Here is a 19,222-nt window from a genome sequence, read left to right as displayed (position 1 = left end):
GCTAGAAGACTGTTACACGAGAGAGGAGAGACTATTGCATAAGACAGGAAACAAGATGAGAATCTGTTAACCCAGAAGGATGTTTTCTAGTGAAACAAATTATTTTTACCACTACTCCTAGATTTGTTGCCCTGGGCAAGTAGAAAGATGTTGATGCTTTTTCTAGAGGCTGGAGAGATTAGGGAGCCTAGGGGAACCAGAGGTGGGAAGCGGATGGAGCAGGTTTTGCAGGAGGTCAGGGAATCAGGAATTCTCATTTGGTTTCATTAAGTTTGAGATGCCTATTGGCTGTCGCAGGACTAAAGCCCCAGTGGACAGAAAAGGTAGAGATTGGTTTTGGGATCTCCTGGAACTCTCCAGAACAAAGCAAAGGAGAAACTAAGAACTGGCACCTACTTTGTGCCACCTCTTCTTTCCTGGCTTCAGGGCACACCCCTTGGATGCCGGAGGCTAGAATCAAGACCAGAGGAGATGGCAGGGAACATTGTGGCCACGTTTTGAGGGAAGCAGCTCTGGCCTAGGAGAGAAATTAGACGACTGCAATGGTTCTAGGAGTCTAACGTTTGTTTGTTTGTTTTTAAAATTTTATTTATTCATTTGAGAGAGAGATTGACAGAGCACAAGCAGGGGGAAAGGCAGGGGGAGAGGGAGAAGGAGACTCCCTGCTGAGCAGGGAGCCCAACCTGAGGCTCGATCCCAGGACCTGGAGATCATTACACAAGCTGACGGCAGACACTCAACCATCTGAGCCACCCAGACACCCCTAGGAGTCAACTGTTTTGAGATGACTTTGATTACAAATGTTAACCTTAAAAATAAAACTGTCAATTATTTTACTAGCAAACTATGGATTTCTTTGGGAATAGCAGAGAATTGCAATACAGGGGAAGCAGTCTACAGCGAAACCATAGGTAGGCAATCCAGAGAACACAACTGAAGTATGCTCTTTTATAGAGGAAGGGGTGGGGGCGTTGAGAAGCCTGTTCAAACAAAAAATCCATTGGAGCAACTTGGGAGTTGGAAGTACAGTGGCTTCCCATTGGCGGGCTCTGACTGTCTCTCATTGGCTGGGCTAGTGAGGTGGGGCGGAGCCAAGCTTTCCTTTCTCCCTCCAGTATCCGTGAAGTAGTATCCGTGTGCAAGGTTCTTCTCTTCCTGTTGGATTTGTAATTGACGTTGAGTGGCAGGGCGTGAGAGCGCTCCCTGTCCAACCTCCCGACTCCGTTTCAGTGAGGTTTCCCTTTATTCATTTTTACCCAAGATCCTGTAGATAAGAAAACTTCCAAGTCCCCAAGATTCTAAAGGTTCCGAGACAAGACTTTAACCACTACCCTGGTAATAAAATTCAAGCCCCAAATGGCAGCATCCAACGCCCTTCAGAATCTGTCCACTGGCTGCTGAGTTTGACATCATCTTGGGCCACTCCGCTCTCTGCTCATGAAACTCCACTCACACTGGCCTTCTTTCAATTTCTTTTCTTTTTTAAGATTTATTTATTTATGGGACAGAGAGAGACACAGTGAGAGAGGTAACACCAGCAGGGGGAGTGGGAGAGGGAGAGGCAGAGGCGGACTCCCTGCTGAGCAGGGAGCCCAATGCGGGGCTCGATCCCAGAGCCCTGGGATCATGACCCCAGCCGAAGGCAGATGCTTAACGACTGAGCCACCCAAGCACCCCTTCTTTCAGTTTCTTGAACAGCAAAGCCAGACTCAGGGCCTTTGCACTAGCTCTCAGCCTGAAATGTCTGGCCTGGAGACTGAGGTTGGCTCATCCTCTGTTCCCAGCTCAAGGCCAATTCCCTCCAGAAGAGATTTTCCCAGACCACACAAATAGAATTAGCTCTCTCACTCCCCAGACCCTGCTTTAATTAATTAAATAAGGCATTTAATAAATATTAAACAAGTTTTTAAAGCACTTACCATAGTGCCTGGCATATAGGAAGCTTTGAATGTGTTTGTTAAATACAGAAACATTTTCTTCACAGCTTCTATCACTACCTGAAAGCATGTTTTACATGTATTTACATTTTTATTCTGCCTTCCTGCACCAGAATGTTCTCTCCATGAAGGGCGGGGACTTCTGTCTGGTTCACGGTTATGTTCCCAGTGTCTGACACACAGTAGGTACCCAATAAATATTTTGTTGAATGAATGAATACAATTTGTTAGGCTCTCAAATTCATGTAAAGAGCAATCAAGGTCTCCAAATTCTTGAGTCTAAAGACCAAAGAAGTCTCGTTCCCAACATGGATTTCACAGTAATGGAATCATCTCAGGGGGATCCCGGTCTCTCTTCACCCTGGGTGGCTGACAACTGACTCCCCTCCCCTACCAGCTACTTCTCATCAGACACCCTCTGATCTGGGCTGGGTGAGGCTGGAGCTCCTATGCATTTTCTTAGATTACTCGACAGGCTTCCATCCCCAGGGTTCCAGCAGGCTGCGTGGTGGTGGGTTCTGGAAATTGCTGGGGGGGGGGGTTATTTTGCTTGGGATCCTCCAAGCCTTATGGTTCTAGAACTTGGCTTGTGTGGGGATAAGCCATGTCTGCTCTCTGGCCCATGTACCTTCCCCCTGACTTTCTCTCCTCCCAGCCCTTCCCTCCCTCAAAGCTGCCCCACCCAGCACCCAGAACTGGGTGAAAGGAGAAGTGAAAGATGAGTCTTGCTTCCTTCCTGGCACCCCTGCCCTTGTGCTTCCCTAGATTCTAAGAGCATCCTTGGCTGTGAGTAACATCAGGGAATTGACTTTGTCATAGGAAGCAAAGCAGCGATATTTGTGAATCTGTTAAGTAAACAAAATTCAGCTGAGTAAATTTTAAAGCTCTAATTGGCCCTATTAAATGATTCATCAATCGGGCGGGCAGGATCCCATCTAACAAATACAGGAGCGCTCCAAGGAAATGTACAACATGGAAGGTTTTTACAGGAGGGTGGGGCAAGAAAGTTATTAGCATCGTTACATTGTTTGGAAAAAGCAAGGGTCTTATCGCGCAGATTACCTCATCTTTCTTTGGGGACTGGAGAGGGTCCAAGTGGCAGACTCATGGCGCTAATTGAAAAATTCCTGACAGACCGGTTAAGTCTACATTTTTGGGGGAGGTTGAAACTGCAGTTAGATTAAGTATGAAGCCCGGGTTTGGGAACTTGGTCTAAATGACACCATTTGGAGCCCTCCTGTTTTAAGTAAGCTCTGTGCCCAACGTGGGGCTTGAACTCAGGACCCCGGAGATCAAGAGTCACATGCTCTACTGACTGAGCCAGCCAGGTGCTTCCTGTGGTATTCTTTTTCACAAGTCTTCTGCTGTCCCCTCATCCCACCCCCAGATCCCGTCCCTTCTCCACAGCACCCCACCCTCTGTTTTCGCATACCTTCTATGTACCATAACCTGTGGGGAGGGGAAGGGGAGCTGGGGAGATGGGGTGGTGTTGGTGGTAAAAAAATTAGGCGTAAAAAAATTCACATCAGGAAGGCAGCCAAAGGCTGAGCAAAATAACATTGCAGGTCTTCGCCATAGCCCTTGCTCCCCTCCCCTCCGTATCTGTACCCATTTATCAGCGGGCTCCATCCTGGCCAGCCGCTCTTCTGTTTTGAAAATAATTCTTTCTTTTTTTTTTTTTTTAAGATTTTATTCATTTATTTGACAGAGAAAGACAGCCAGCAAGAGAGGGAACACAAGCAGGGGGAGTGGGAGAGGAAGAAGCAGGCTCCCAGTGGAGGAACCTGATGTGGGGCTCGAACCCAGAACGCCGGGATCATGCCCTGAGCCGAAGGCAGATGCTTAACCACTGCACTACCCAGGCGCCCCTGAAAATAATTATTTCAAGGGACACCTGGGTGGCTCAGTCAGTTGGGCGTCTGCCTTCAGCTCGGGTTGTGGTCCCAGGGTCCTGGGATCGAGTCCTACATCGGGCTCCCTGCTCAGCGGGAAGCCTGCTTCTCCCTCTCCCTGCTGCTCCCCCTGCTTGTGCGTGCGCACGCTCTCTCTCTCCCCCGACAAATGAATACATGAGATCTTTTAAAAACATAAAAAGGAAATTATTTCAAACACAGACACAGGACAAGTTTAGAGGAATTGCCATCAGCTGAACGCAACAGTGCTAAACTGTGTGCACACCCACTTTTATTATACCTTGACATTTGAACCATTTATTTATTTAGAAAAATAAAATATTCCCAAGTGAGTTGCGGTCTCTCGTGTCCCCTCCCAGATATCATATTCCTCCCTCCTTCGCTCCCCCAGAGCACTGCTCCCTTATAGTTACTATCTTGATGCCTGAGATACCTTTTTAGTTTTTATCTTTTACTACATATCTGTGCATCCACACACCATATTTGGGAAAATATTCCTTTGCAGGTTTAAAAACTGGCCTTTTTTCTTCACTTTTTGAGATTTATTCATAACCATCCATCCATACATGCGACTCTGGTTCATTTGTTTCAACTCCTGGGTGGGGTTTCACGGAATGGTTTTGAGGCAAAGCCTCTACCCCTTCGGATTAATTTCTGGGATATTTTGGTTTTTCCTCTTACAGACAGCACCGCATCTTTCACTTAGTGGAGAAGCTCCTCATCTCATTTTATTTATTTATTTTTTTAAGTCATCTCTACACCTAACGTGGGGCTCGAACTCACAACCTTGATATCCAGAGTCACATGCTTTCCGGACTGAGCCAGCCAAGTACGTTGAGAACTTCTTCATTTCACATGTTGAGTCATGGGGGTCTGGTTCCTGATGCCGACAGCATTTGGTTTCACTCTGCCCCCTCCTGCCCTCCCCTCTCTCCAGTCCACCCCAGTCCCCTCCCAGAGCTCCAGGCTCCCCTTCTTTCTTTCCTTCCACTCTCCACTTGAAGCCGGGGGGGGGGGGGGTGTCTTAAAACTGCAACGTCTGTAACCCTGCGTCTGACACTGGTTGCACCTCCAAGCCCAGAGCTGGACAAGGGTGGGAACGGGGCGTCTTCCTCACCCCTGGGCGCCCTGCCTGCCGTGGCACCTGACCGGGAAGACACATTAAGTGAGATGAAAATGTCCCAGTTTCAGCAGCTGGCTTTGGTATTCTCCTAGGGCAAGAACTGTTTTAGGGGAGGAAAAATATGTGGCTCGGGCGGGTTGGTGGAGGCAGGGGAGTGGAAGAAAGGCGGAGGGCAGCATCTTAAGAATTGATTGGCTGGAGCCCGGGCAGCAAGGGAGTGAGCTTAGAGGTCCTGCATTCCTGGCTGGCTGAGTCGGTAGAGGACGCCACTTTTGATCTGGTCCTGAGTTCAAGCCCAATGTAGGGCATAGAGCTTACTTAAAAAAAAAAAAAAAAAAAAAAAAAAAAAAAAGGAACAGGAAATGTTCAGGGAGGTGGTGTGGGAGGACAGGGAGTTTTGGAAGGAACTTCTGGGAACAGGAGTCAGCTGAATGCAACTCTCGAACTGCCTCTGCTATGTGTCTGTGTGATTTTGGCCAAGTTATTCAACCCCTCAGTTTTCCTCATTGGTAAATGGGCTCATAACTGCACCTACTCCCAAGGTCAAAGGCCATAAACCGTGCTACTCTGCACCGAAGTCTGAGCACAACACACAACCTTTCAGTAAACCCGTGAGAGGTGGGGGACTGGGTTTTCTGTTCACCTTTGAACCCACAGGCATCAGAGGCTCAGGCAGTAGAAAAGTCCCAACCCCTCACTCCTCCCACCCCCTGGCTGGGTTAAGGAATCCCCTTTGGGCGCCTCCAACAAAAGGCACGAATCCTGTTATCCTCACATTACTGCTTTGAGGGAGGTGCTAGAATATTCCCGACCTCCAAAGAGGAAATGGGGGCAGAAGAAAGTCCCGGTACCTGCTCCAGGTCCCACAGCTCCCAAGCGCCTACTGTTCTGGGTTGTTTCTCCACACCTGCCCCTCCCTCCCTGTCCCCTCTCTGGGTCGGAGAGGACTGATTCGCTCCATCCCTACCGCCAATCGGCCCGGTACAGACCGGTCGCTCTGGGTGGTGATGAAGAAATGACTGTGTGAGCCGCGCTCTGACGCCCATCGTCTCCATATCCCGGTGGGACGCCGCGCAGCTGCATCCCCCTCTGCTCGCGGCCTCCCACCCCTAGCTCCCTCCGCCGCTCCACCAGGGGGCGCCCTCGGCCCCACAGGTCACTGCTTTGGATTGGAGGCGAGGGGGATGAGGAGAACCGAGAGGGACTGACCGTGCGCTGCCCTCCTCCTCCTACTCCTCCTCCTCCTCCTCCTCCTCCTCCCCCTCTTCACCTGCCCTGTGTGGCCAGGAGCTACCTGGGTCCGAATCCCGCACTGGCCTTGAGCTGTATGACCTTGGGCGGGAGACTTGACCTCCGTCTGTTCTAGTTCTCCGTGGGATGGGGACGGTATATTAGTGCCTCCCTAAGAGGCTGAAGGGCATCCCCTGATTAATGGCCCATGCTGGCAGACAGCCAGCAGGGTGCTACAGCTTGCTGCTATCTTGCTCTGGGTGTTTGCTATGAGCCAGGCGCGGTGCCCAAACCGCAGGACAGCCAGCCCGAACGCGGTGCCTTTATCTGCTATAATTTCTCATAGATAGTCAATTATACATGTAGTAGAGGATTATGGGCTCATAAAAATTTCCAAGACTACAGAAGAAGAATTCCCTTTCTCCCTTTGGCCCCTGGCTCCCTGATCCTGCCCTAAGGTCTCTGATGTTCTCCGTTCACCGGCAGGAACCAGCCTGGACTGGTTCCATTGCTTTCTATCTCCCCACAAAGTGTGACCCACCCTTGGAGAGCTGACAAAAGGTGGAGCCCAGGGTCATCATGGGGTTACTGGCTCCTGGTGTTACTTGGGGGAAGTCACATTCCCCTATGTGCACCCGTGTCTCCACATCTACAATAAGTTCCATCTGCATGGAATACCCTGTTTTATTTCAACTTGCTCTAGCTCCCGAATAACTGGAGACGATGAGAAGTTGAGGATGCAGAAGGTCCCTGGAGAACCCGGGCCTCAGCTAGTTACATCCAGCGTTGATGCCAGCCAGCTCTGTGTCCAGGCCTGGCTGGGTGAAGCTGGGGTCACAGTGGAGACAGAGACAGCCCTGCCTTCATGGAGCTCAGTGGGAGGACAGTTCAGTCACCATTTACTGCCCAGTGTGATCAGGACTGGTTTTGGGGAGCACAGGGGACTGTGAGAACCCAGAGTAAGTGCCTGCTAGGCTGGGAATGGGGGGTGTCAGGGAGGGCTTCCTGGGTTTCATGTAGGGCATCCGTGAATCCAAAGAACGACTAGAGGAAGATCATGGGCAGGAGTGTTCCTGCAGGGGGAACAGGCTTTTGGGAGGCTCAGAGGGTAGTACAAAGGGATTAGAGGAGCTCAGGGCTGTTGATGATGATTCCAGCACAGTGTGTTGGGGAGCAGGCAGGGAAGTTAGTTTCCCATCTCTGGGGAGGGCAGGGCTTGGGTGGAAAGAGGGAGGGAACATTCCAGGTGGGGAAACAACATGTTCTGAGACATGAGAGGTAGCCTGGAGGGCCGAGAATGCCTTTGTGGCTGGAGTGGGAAGGGAACAGGCAGGGGCCAAATGATGCCAGATTTGGACAGCAGGCGTAGGTTTGGGGGTCCTTAGTGTGGAGGCTGCTTTTAGGCTGTTGCTCAAGCAACAGGCTTGAGCAATGGAAACTTGAGAAAGGCAAAAGGGCCTGAAGTGACTACTGAGCTAATGCCAACAGCTCAGTAAGCCGTAGGCCCTAACTAACAAAAGGGCTACTTAAAACCAGGCACAGTTCCTAAGATTACCAAAAAAGGGGAAAATTCCATAGGTCCCCATACTCCCCCACTCCACCCTATTACTATAGCCCCTCGCCACTGCCACGTGGCATGTAGACAGTCTCCCTTTTGCTGTCTTGCCTGCTGCTCCCTTGCAGTGTATTCAATAAACTTCTGTCTCCTTTGTTCTGCCTGGGGTGAATTCTTTCACTGCCTGCACCACGGGCCCACACCTGATCTGGATGCCCCACACTTAGTAAACAGAGGTGGCATTTGAAGCCTAGGAATGGCTGGAGTCCACAGGAGAAAGAGAGAGACTATGGGTTCTAGCCTCCAGGAATCCCAGCTTTTGGAGGTGGGTCCGAGGAGGGGATCAAGGAACTGAGGATGAGGGCCCAGGAGAGAGGAAGGCCATCTGCCACCACCAGATAGAGAAAGCACAGGTTCTCAACCAACTCCCCACTGGAATTTGCATTTTATAATATTTTTCAAAAATGATGTGTGGCTAATATTTATTTTCCATTCAAATTTATCTTTTCAGGATTTTGTGCCAGCCTTTGAGATTACTGGAGATTCTTCTACCTTCACTTAATATTTTTGAGGAAGTTTTTATCAATACTGTAAATTTTATAACCAGAGTTGAATATTGTTCAAAACCATAGCTTTGGGGATCCTACTCTGTGAATCCCTGAATTTGGTGCCACAATTTTACCTGAGTTCCTGAGAAGCAGTAGTCTTCTCACTATTGTTCTTATGTAGTCCATGAAATTCTTTTAAAAATTTTATATCTTCATACTTTCAAGTAGATGGCAAACTTTTTTCCATCAGTTTAAATTGTTACCATTGGTGTATTGTAAATATTGACATTGAAAAATAAAAGGTATGCCACTTTTTAAAATATAGCTAGTGGAGTCTTCAAGAACTGAGATCTACTATTAACCATTTACAAAAAGATGTAAGCAATTTTCCCTTTAATTTTACATGTTCTTTTTTCTCTTTGAACTTGTATTTCTTTTTTTTTTTTTTGAAGTGTATTCTTTTTTTTTTTTTTAGATTTTTATTTATTTGAGAGAGAGAGACAGCGAGGAAGAGAGAGAGAGAGAGAGAGAGAGAGAGAAGGAGCAGGGGGAGGGGCAGAGGGAGAAGGAGAAGCATACTCCCTGCTGAGCAGGGACCCCTCCCCCCCAACCAGAGGCTCGACCCCAGGACCTGGAGATCATGACCTGAGCTGAACGAAGGCAGATGCTTAACTGACTGAGCCACCCAGGTGCCCCTCCATTGTGTTTTTAATTTGCCTTCCCTATTGGCTAGTGAAGTTGACCATCTTTTGATATGTTCATTTGCCACTTAAACTTCCTCTATTGTAAACGTCTGTTGTGAATTTTGTCCAGTTTTCTTTTGGCTTGTCTGTCTCTTTTTGACTGATTTCTAGGAATTCTTTATATAATCTGGATCTGAACTCTTTGTTGGTTATTTATTGTCAATGTCTTCTTCACCTTATGGCTTGTCTTTTCGTTCTTTTCATGGTGAACTATTTTTTTTTTTAAGATTTTATTTATTTATGTGACAGAGAGATAGCCAGTGAGAGAGGGAACACAGCAGGGGGAGTGGGAGAGGAAGAAGCAGGCTCATAGCGGAAGAGCCTGATGTGGGACTCGATCCCATAACGCCGGGATCACGCCCTGAGCCGAAGGCAGACGCTCAACGACTGCGCTACCCAGGCGCCCCTCATGGTGAACTATCTTTGAACGTAATCCCAGTTATCAACTTTTCCACTATTGTGAGGGCCTTTTGTGTCCTATTTTGGAAGGCCATCTGTTCCTTGATGTATTCCTATATTATCTTCTAAAACCTTTATTGCTTTGCCTTTCATGTTTAGATCTACGGTCCACCTAGAATTGATCCTTGGTGTGATGTGAGGTAGGTAATGAATTTCCTTTTTCTGCATTACTTAGTTGTCTCAGTCCCATTATTGAAAAGACCATACCTTTCCCATCGCACCATAACACCATCTCCGGCATCATCCAAATGCAGGTCCCTATTTTGGGCTGCCCAGTTTCTTCCGTCCGTTGGTCTCTCTTCATGCTTGTGGCAACTCCACACCATCCTAATTACTATAGCTTAATAATAAAATTTAAAATCAAATAGAACAAATCCTCCCACCTTGTTCCTGTTTAGGAGTGTCTTGACTTTCCTTTATTTTTCTAAAGATTTTTTTTCTTAATTTTTAAGTAATCTCTACACCTAACATGGGGTTTGAACTTACAACCTTGAGATCAAGAGTCGCGTGCTCCACCAACTGAGCCAGCCAGGCACCCCTTGGCTTGATGCTTTTGCATTTCCATATTCCAAAAAATCCATTGAATTTTTATTTTCCAGCTTTATTGAGATATACTTTTTAAATATATTTTATTTATTTATATGCCAGAGAGAGAGAGCAAGCACGAGCACAAGCAGGGGGAGCAGCAGGCAGAGGGAGAAGCAGGCTCCCCACTGAGCAGGGAGCCCAATGCAGGGCTCGATCCCAGGACCCTGGGATCATGACCTGAGCCAAAGGCAGACACTTAACCGACTGAGCCACCCAGGGGCCCCAAGATACACTTGACGTATAACCCCATTTAAGTTTAAGGTGTACTGTCCATATACATTTTAGAATGAGCTTATCAAATGCCACAAAATAACCTTTTGGTTTAGAGAGAATCTACAGATCCATCGAAGAGAACGGACACATTTCAAATATTAAGTCTGCCAATCCAGGAACCTGGTTCCTCTCTCCATTTATTTGTCTTTTTAAATTTCTCTCAACCATATTGCGTTGTTTTTCTCTGTAGTGTTCTCGCATAGCTTTTGTTAGATTTATTCTTAGGCATTTGATCTTTTTAAATGCTATTTTATTTTATTTATTTATTTATTTATTTTTAAAGATTTTGTTTTAAAGTAATCTCTATATCCAACATGCGGCTTGAACCCACAGCCCTGAGATCAAGAGTAGGCTGTTCCGCCGAGGGGAGCCTGCCAGGCGCCCCTTAAATGTTAATTTCAAATGCCATCTGTAGGACGCCCGGGTGGCTCAGTCAGTTGAGTAGCCAACGTTTGATTTTGGCTCAGGTCATGATCTCAGGGTTCTGGGATTGAGCCCCATGTCAGGCTCGTGCTCAGCGAGGAGCCTGCTTCAGGATTGTCTCTCTTTGCACCTCCCCCGCCATGTGCACACGTTCCCCCCCAAAATAAATAGATACATCTTTAAAAAATAAAAAATAATACGCCATCTGCTAACTGTTGCTTTCATTTAGAAACAAATATATTGATTTTCGTATCTAGTAATCTTTCTATGTTCACTTACTAATTTTTGGATTTATATGTATAATTTATATCATCTGCAAGTAATGGCACATTTGTTTCTTCCTCACCAACTCCTATGTCATTCATTTATCTCTCTGTTTTATTGCACAGGCTAGGTGTCCTAGCACAGTGTCGAAGAAAATTGGTGAGAGTAGGCAACCTTGTCTTGCTGCTAATCTCAAAGAGAACAGTTGCAATGTTTCACTATTAGTTATGCAGTTTGCTACAAGAAACTTTATCAGATTAAGGCATTTATTCTTAGTTTGCTAGGAGGTGTTTTTTTTTTTAAATAAAATCATGAATAGGTGTTGCATTTTTTAAAAAAGATTTTATTTATTTTTTCGACAGAAAGAAAGACAGCCAGCGAGAGAGGGAACACAAGCAGGGGGAGTGGGAGAGGAAGAAGCAGGCTCCCAGCGGAGGAGCCTGAGGCAGGGCTCGATCCCAGAACACCGGGATCACTCCCTGAGTGGAAGGCAGATGCTCAACGACTGAGCCACCCAGGCGCCCCAGGTGTTGCATTTTTTGTCAAATACTTTTTAGATCCACCGAGATCATCATATAACTTTTTCCCTGTTAATTACATTGAATGATTTTCTAATGTTAAACCATCCTTTCAGGACAAAGGCAACTGAACTGTGATATACTGTCCTTTTTATATTTTGCTAGATTCTCTTTGTTCATATTTTATTTATGACTTTTACGTATAAGTTCATTAGTGAGATTGACTTGTAAATTAATTGTCTTAGGCAGGATTTGGTGTCAGGTTTCTGCTGGCTGCACAAAAGTTACTTTTTCTTTTCCTCCTTCCTTCATTTCTTTTTTTAAAGTAGTCTCCATGCCCAGTGTGGAGCCCAGCACGGGGCTTGAACTCACGGTTCTGAGATCAAGACCTGAGCTGAGCTCAAGAGTCAGGTGCTTAACCAACTAAACCACCCAGGCATCCTCAAAGCTGTTCCTTTTCTTTTCTTTTTCTTTCTTTTTCTTTCTTTCTTTCTTTTTTTTTTTTAAGATCTTATTTATTTATTTGACACAGAGAGAGAGAGAGAGAGAGCACAAGCAGGGGCAGTGGCAGACAGAGGGGAGAAGCAGGCTCTTCCTGTTCCTTGGGAGAAGCAGGCTCCCTGAGCAGAGAGCCCAGTGTGGGGCTCGATCTCAGGACCCTGAGATTATGACCTGAGCCCAAGGCAACCGCCTAACCGACTGAGCCACCCAGGTGCCCCATGGGGAGTGAGAGTCTTAAGCAGACCCCATGCTGAGGGCGGAGCTTGATGTGGGGCTCAATCTCATGACCCTGAGATCATGACCTGAACTGAAACCAAGAGTCAGATGCTTAACGACTGCGCCATCCAGAAGCCCCTGATTATTATTATTATTTTTTTTTTAAAGATTTTTTATTTTTTATTTATTCGACAGAGATAGAGAAAGCCAGCGAGAGAGGGAACACAAGTAGGGGGAGTGGGAGAGGAAGAAGCAGGCTTATAGCGGAGGAGCCTGATGTGGGGCTCGATCCCATAATGCCGGGATCACGCCCTGAGCCGAAGGCAGACGCTTAACCGCTGTGCCACCCAGGCGCCCCATGATTATTATTATTTTATCAGGAATTTGTCTACTTTATTTTTCAAAACTTTTTGGCTTAAGATCGGTCTGGTATTCTTTCTTTGTTTTTGTTTAAGAAAATTTCATTCTGTTCTCTGCCTCTCTTTTTTTAAAAAGAAGAAAAACAAACAGAAGTTTATTAACATGTATATCTCATGTATACATAGGAGATACCCAGGAAGAAAGGAGTGTGTCCCCTTTCTCTCTCTTTTTAAGCAGGCATGGAGAAAATGTATTCACACCATTAAATAGATGGGAATCCAACACATATCAGTATAGCGATGTCCCTTAATTCTTTGAACTCTTAAGCTGTGTGCCAGAAATCAATTCTGAACTATCTCCAAAACATAGTTTAATGATTTCTCAGCTGACAGTTAGTCCAGCCCTCCCCCAACTTTGTTGAATGCAAAGTGTTGGGCGCAAACGCCTGAAAAGCAAAGCCTTGCACAGGGATTCATTATCTTGTCATTAGAGTTCCTCCCTTTCTCAACACCAGGGTCAGTGTTCTAGATCTCTTTCTTTGGTCACCAGAGGATTTTCTTTCTTTCTTTCTTTCTTTCTTTCTTTCTTTCTTTCTTTCTTTCTTTCTTTCTTTCTTTCTCTTTCTTTCTTTCTCTTCCTTCCTTCCTTCCTTCCTTCCTTCCTTCCTTCCTTCCTTCCTTCCTCTTTCTTTCTTTCTTTCTTTCTTTCTTTCTTTCTTTCTTTCTTTCTTTCTTTCTTTCTTGTCTTTCTTTCTTTCTTTCTTTCTTTCTTTGTCTTTCTTTCTTTCTTTCTTTCTTTTCTTTCTTTCTTTCTTGTCTTTCTTTCTTTCTTTCTTTCTTTCTTTCTTTCTTTCTTTCTTTCTTTCTTTCTCTCTTTTTAAAGATTTTATTTATTTGACAGAGAGACAGCCAGCAAGAGAGGGAACACAAGCAGGGGGAGTGGGAGAGGGAGAAGCAGGCTTCCAGCGGAGCAGGGAGCCCCACGTGGGGCTCCATCCCAGGACTCTGGGATCACGCCCTGAGCCGAAGGCAGACGCTTAACCGCTGTGCCACCCAGGCGCCCCGGAAATGGCTAAGTTTTAACACAACCAGGGACATTCTCAGGTAGATTGGTTTAGGGAATTGCCCGTTGGGAAGATGAGGATCTGGGCATGAATTTCCTTTCATTTGTCCCTGTGTCTGCTTATCTGGTGGAAAATCTTCAGGGACCCTTGCAGGTATGTATGTATCCTGGATTATGGACCGGTCTCTATCTTGAAGAGTAGTCCATGTTTTCTGTTGTACACTCTGATCGGTTGTGTCCTGGGTTGATAAAGGAGTTGGCCACACTTAATATATCACAACCCAGAGTGTCCAGGACTGTGTGTGCTGATGGGCGCTTGGCCCTACGTTGCTGGGCACTACCAGCACACACCTAATTCCGAATAACCATTACAAACGATAACAATGGCCTATGGAGACGGCGTGGGGCCAGGCACTGTGTCATGCGCTCAAGAGGCATTGTCTTATTTAATCCTCATTTTACAGATGAAACTGATATTCCGGAGTGTGCAGTCACTTTCCCAAGAACACCCAACCAATAGCTGGAAGGCTTAAGGTTTGAGCTCTACTCTGAATCCAAAAGCCTGGGCCACACCGCCTGGGGACTCCAGGCTCTCAAAACTGTGGAATTTTAATCTCAGAACCCCATTAGAGACCCTCTCACCCATCACCTTTGTTTTGCAAAGGAGAGCGTGGGACCAGAGTCAGGAAGTGGCTTGCACAACATCATCCACTCAGGCATAACAGGTGCAAGGAGGTGGGGGTGGGAGCTGGAGGCATGGGCGGGAGCCTTTCCCTGTTGACATTCTGATGCCAAGGACTCTGGCACAGTTTCTTTTGAAGATAACCACTTAATGCGAATAGCCAAATGAGCTCCTTAATCTCTTGGGAAATTTCTCCAGGAGGCAAAGGCATGGCTGAGGTGGCTTCAGGGAAGCCCAAACCAGATGCTACAACAGCTTGGCTTCTCTTCCAGGGACGACATGAGCAAGGGCTGGATAATCTCGCCATCAGTGGACATTCCAAGAGGGTAAAAGTCAGCAGAGTCCTGACCCCAAGTACAAGCTAACTGCTGATTGAGAATGAATCTGAACCCTAGGTCTTCACTGAATCCTCAATCCAGGCACGAGGGCATGGAGAGAGCCTGGACAAAGGCCCACAGGTGAGGTGTATGTAGTCTGATGTGGGGACTAGGCTGTTTGAGCCAGAGGGACTCCCCATCTCTTTGTTGCCACAAAAGCCGCAGAAGGGCTCTGGAAGGGAGGAGCTCGAGGCCAAGGATCATTCAGATCTTCCCTTTCATCCCATTTCAGAAGGATTTGATACTGGGGTGTATTAGTTTCTTTTCTTTCTTTCTTTCTTTCTTTCTTTCTTTCTTTCTTTCTTTCTTTCTTTCAGATTTTATTTATTTATTTGACAGAGAGAGACAGCCAGCGAGAGAGGGAACACAAGCAGGGGGAGTGGGAGAGGAAGAAGCAGGCTCCCAGCAGAGAGGGGAGCCTGATGCGGGGCTCGATCCCAGGACTCTGGGATCATGCCCTGAGCCAAAGGCAGACGCTTAACGACCGAGCCACCCAGGCACCCCTGGGGTGTATTAGTTTCTTATTGCTTCTGTAACAAATGACCATGGACTTCACTTAAAACATGTATTCCCTTAACAGTTCTGGAAGCCAGACATCTGAAATGAGTCTTAGAGAGCCAATGTCAAGGTGGCAGCAGGGCTGGTTCCTTCTGGAGGTCCCAGGGAGAATCTGTTCCAGCCTCTTCTAGCATCTGGAGGCTGCTCTCATTTCTTGGCTTCTGACTCCCCTCTGACTCTGACCCTCCTGCCACCCTTGTATAAGGACCCTTGTGATTACATTAGGTCACCAGGATGATCCATTATAATCTCCCCATCTCAAGGTCCTTAATTTAATCACACCTGCACAGTCTCTTTCACTACCTGAGGGAGCACATTTAGGGATGAGGGCATGGGCATCTATGAGGGTGGCGGGTATTTCCAGCCCCCCACACCAGGACAAAGCAGGTGCAGGGACTTCAGTCTCCTATGGAATTCCTTCCGGCACCAAATCCTGGGGTGCCTTCAGCAAACACTCCTTCCCCTCCCCAGAGTCCCTCAGTTGAATTTATCTGCATTTCTAGTTAAATCAATATTCAGTGTTTGTATTATCATGACTGTAATAGAGTTCACAGATGGGCCACGCAGTGACCTCCAGCTACATTTTCCTTCTACAGCCTGGTTTTTCCTGGAGTTAATAACCGCCTCATCTTTCCTTTGCTTACCTTTCTAAGCACACATTCGTATTTCCTCCCTAGATTCTGGTACAACCATAAAACTCTCACTCTGATCAAGGGTATCAGGGAATAAGGGGCGCCTGGGTGGCTCAGTGGTTAAGCGTCTGCCTTCGGCTCAGGGCGTGATCCCAGAGACCTGGGTCTCTCTCTCTGTCTGGCTGGCTGTCTCTCTCTCTCTCTGTCAAATAAATAAATAAAATCTTAAAAAAAAAAGCATATCAGGGAATTAGCATCATGATACTCAAAAGAACTTCACAGGTCACCTTTGAAGGGTGCTAAGGAACCCACTCATTATTTAGAAGCTGATAAAGCAATGGAAGAATCAAACATTTCTCTGGCTTTTTCAGGACTCCCTTCTCTGAAGCTGAAGACCTTGGTTCTTAATGGAATTAATGCAGTCACAGCTCTCAGTATCCCCTGTGTCTATTTATGCGTCAATATCATAAGTCTGTACCGTACTTACACCACCTCTACTTACACTACCTCGATGTCATCTCCATCTACATAATTTTATCTATATTCTGTGTCACCTTTATACTATATATGTCTATACTGCCGATCTATATCGATACCATCTATGTATACCTATGCTAATATTATATATCCGTACCCATAGCCTACATTTATATCCATCTAATGGTTTCAGAATGAATAACAGCATCAATATTATTATGATATCATTAATGAAAGCCACTTAAGATGTTTTTGCATTTCTTTTTGTTTTCAGGGAGCTATCGGGCGCATACGGTACACTCATATATTCACACTTACATACAGTCAGTCTCCCAACAACACAGATAATCCGGTTGGGGCCCAGACCTAGCCTTGATACACCCCCTCCGAGAGACTTGCCCACACCTTGTCTTTCATACTCAGAAACCTCCAGGTATGTCTCAGACTGGTCAACCGCCCTTCTCATACTACTTACACGGGCGCACCCACGCCTTCACCGAGCTCAGACCTACCGAGACTCAGCACAGCGTGCTCAGAGGCACCCTCTCTCTCCCACACACAGACCATGGTCTCCTCCAGCAGTAACAGGGATCCAACGTCCCAGGGCTCTATAACCCTCTCCAGCCCGGTCCCCTTGCGTTTACCCCGCACCTCGTCCTGCACTTGCCCCAAGGATCAGACCCTCCGGACCACCAGATGGCGCTGTGAGCCCACAAATGGCTCCAGGTGTGGGGCTGAGGCTAGAAGGTGGAGGGATGGGGGGGGGGCGGTGAGGCGGGGGCAGAAATGGCTGGAGAGGTAGAAGGCAAGACAAGGAGCGAGAGATAGTGATAATAATAAGATATCCCGCTAAATTCTCACACAATCCTGCGGGAACTACATTCATGAGTCAGTCCCATCCTACATAGAAGGAAACTGAGGCTCAGAGACGCAATGTCTTGCTAAATCTTCACATATCGCGCTGCAAAGTACGGAGCATTTTATTTGATTTTCAATAGAGAAAGTAAAAATTAGCTAGGCGTAACCACGGGATAAAGCCAGCTGCAATGTTAACAGGAAACAGTATTCCTCCCAAGGTCACCCTGCAACTGGAAATGTCACAACTCCCCTTCTTGAATGACTGCTGCTTTCTTACTGAGAAAACCTTGTTTAAGTCGTAGTTGATTGCAAGTTTTGCTGTTTGAAGTTCTGATGGGAAGAGTGAAGCATTCCCCCCATTGCCTGGTGGATCTAAGACTCTCTGACGTTGGGAAGCAACCGTGGTTTCCAACCCAAGCGCAGAACTTTGCGTAAGGGGTTTCTGAATATACAATTCTGCACTTAACTTTCAGAGTTCTAGGTCGACAAGACCCTTCTCAGGGTCTCATTTTTTTATTTTATTTTATTTATTTTTTTTAAGATTTTATTTATTTATTCGACAGGATAGAGACAGCCAGCGAGAGAGGAAACACAAGCAGGGGGATTGGGAGAGGAAGAAGCAAGCCCACAGCAGAGGAGCCTGATGTGGGGCTCGATCCCACAACGCCGGGATCACGCCCCGAGCCGAAGGCAGACGCTCAACCGCTGTGCCACCCAGGCGCCCCTCATTTTTTTTTTAATTTTAATTTTTTAAAAAAGATTTTATTTATTTATTTAACAGAGACAGTGAGAGAGGGAGCACAAGCAGGGGGAGTGTGAGAGGGAGAAGCAGGCTTCCCACTGAGCAGGAAGCCTGATGCGGGACTTGATCCCAGGACCTGAGATCATGACCTGAGTTGAAGGCAGACGCTTAATGGACTGAGCCACCCAGGTGTCCCTCAGCTGTCTACGTGGGGCTCGATCCCAGGATCCCAAGAATGTGACCTGAGCCAAAATCAAGAGTTGGCCACTTAACCGACTGAGCCACCCAGGAGCCCCAAGTGCAAAGCTTTTAATTAAGCACACAGCCTAATGAGACACATTCATGATAGAATGTGGGGGGTACCCCGGATGGCTGTGTTCTGCCCTGTCTCCAGCAGACTCCCACCAAATAGAACCACCATTATGACCTCCGTCACCTAGAATACTTCTGCCTGTTTGAAAACGTCACACATATAGAATCATGTCTTATTTATAGTATGCATTCTTTTTCTAAATTCTAAAACTTTTGAGGGGAAGTGATTTCAAACACGCAGACAAGTTTCAAGAATAAATAGAGTACCAATAACATCCATTGTACTCTTGACCCAGATTCACCTTGTTTTAACATCTTATCCCATTCCCAATATAATTTGTCCTGTCTCTCTCATCTGTCTTGTACTTTTTCTGAATCATTTAGAGTCAGTGACACACCACATGGCCCTTTACCCCTAAATCCTTCAGTGTGTGCTTCCCAGGAACAGAGACGTTCTCTGATACAGCTGGTTATCAACTTGAGTAAAGTTAACATCGATACGATACTTTCATCTCTACTGCTTGTATTCTTTTTTTTTTTTTTAAAGATTTTATTTATTTATTTAACAGAGATAGAGACAGCCAGCGAGAGAGGGAACACAAGCAGGGGGAGTGGGAGAGGAAGAAGCAGGCTCATAGCGGAGGAGCCTGATGTGGGGCTCGATCCCACAACGCTGGGATCACGCCCCAAGCTGAAGGCAGACGCCTAACCGCTGTGCCACCCAGGCGCCCCTGCTTGTATTCTTTTTTTAAAAAAGATTTTAATTATTTATTTGAGAGAGGGTGAGAGAGCAAGAGAGAGCACAAGTGGGGGGGTGGGGAGAGAGAGAAGCAGACTCCCCACTAAGCAGGGAGACCTACGTGGGGCTTGA

The 19,222-nt window shown here is 46.6% G+C and overlaps 1 long non-coding RNA gene across 1 annotated transcript in view; it reads left to right on the top strand.

Moving 5' to 3' along the window:
- Nucleotides 1-14,562: 14,562 nt before the first annotated feature.
- LOC130544130 (uncharacterized) overlaps nucleotides 14,563-19,222 on the top strand; it is a 32,139-nt gene continuing 27,479 nt past the window's right edge. Inside the window, exon 1 of the long non-coding RNA XR_008960146.1 lies at nucleotides 14,563-14,853. This is a non-coding gene — a long non-coding RNA (uncharacterized LOC130544130). The remainder of the gene's footprint in view (nucleotides 14,854-19,222) is intronic.

Source organism: Ursus arctos, unplaced genomic scaffold (genome assembly GCF_023065955.2).
Source record: "Ursus arctos isolate Adak ecotype North America unplaced genomic scaffold, UrsArc2.0 scaffold_19, whole genome shotgun sequence".
Classification (NCBI taxonomy): domain Eukaryota; kingdom Metazoa; phylum Chordata; class Mammalia; order Carnivora; family Ursidae; genus Ursus; species Ursus arctos.
Note: the sequence above shows the minus strand (reverse complement) of the source record. Positions and strands in the feature narration are given on the sequence as shown.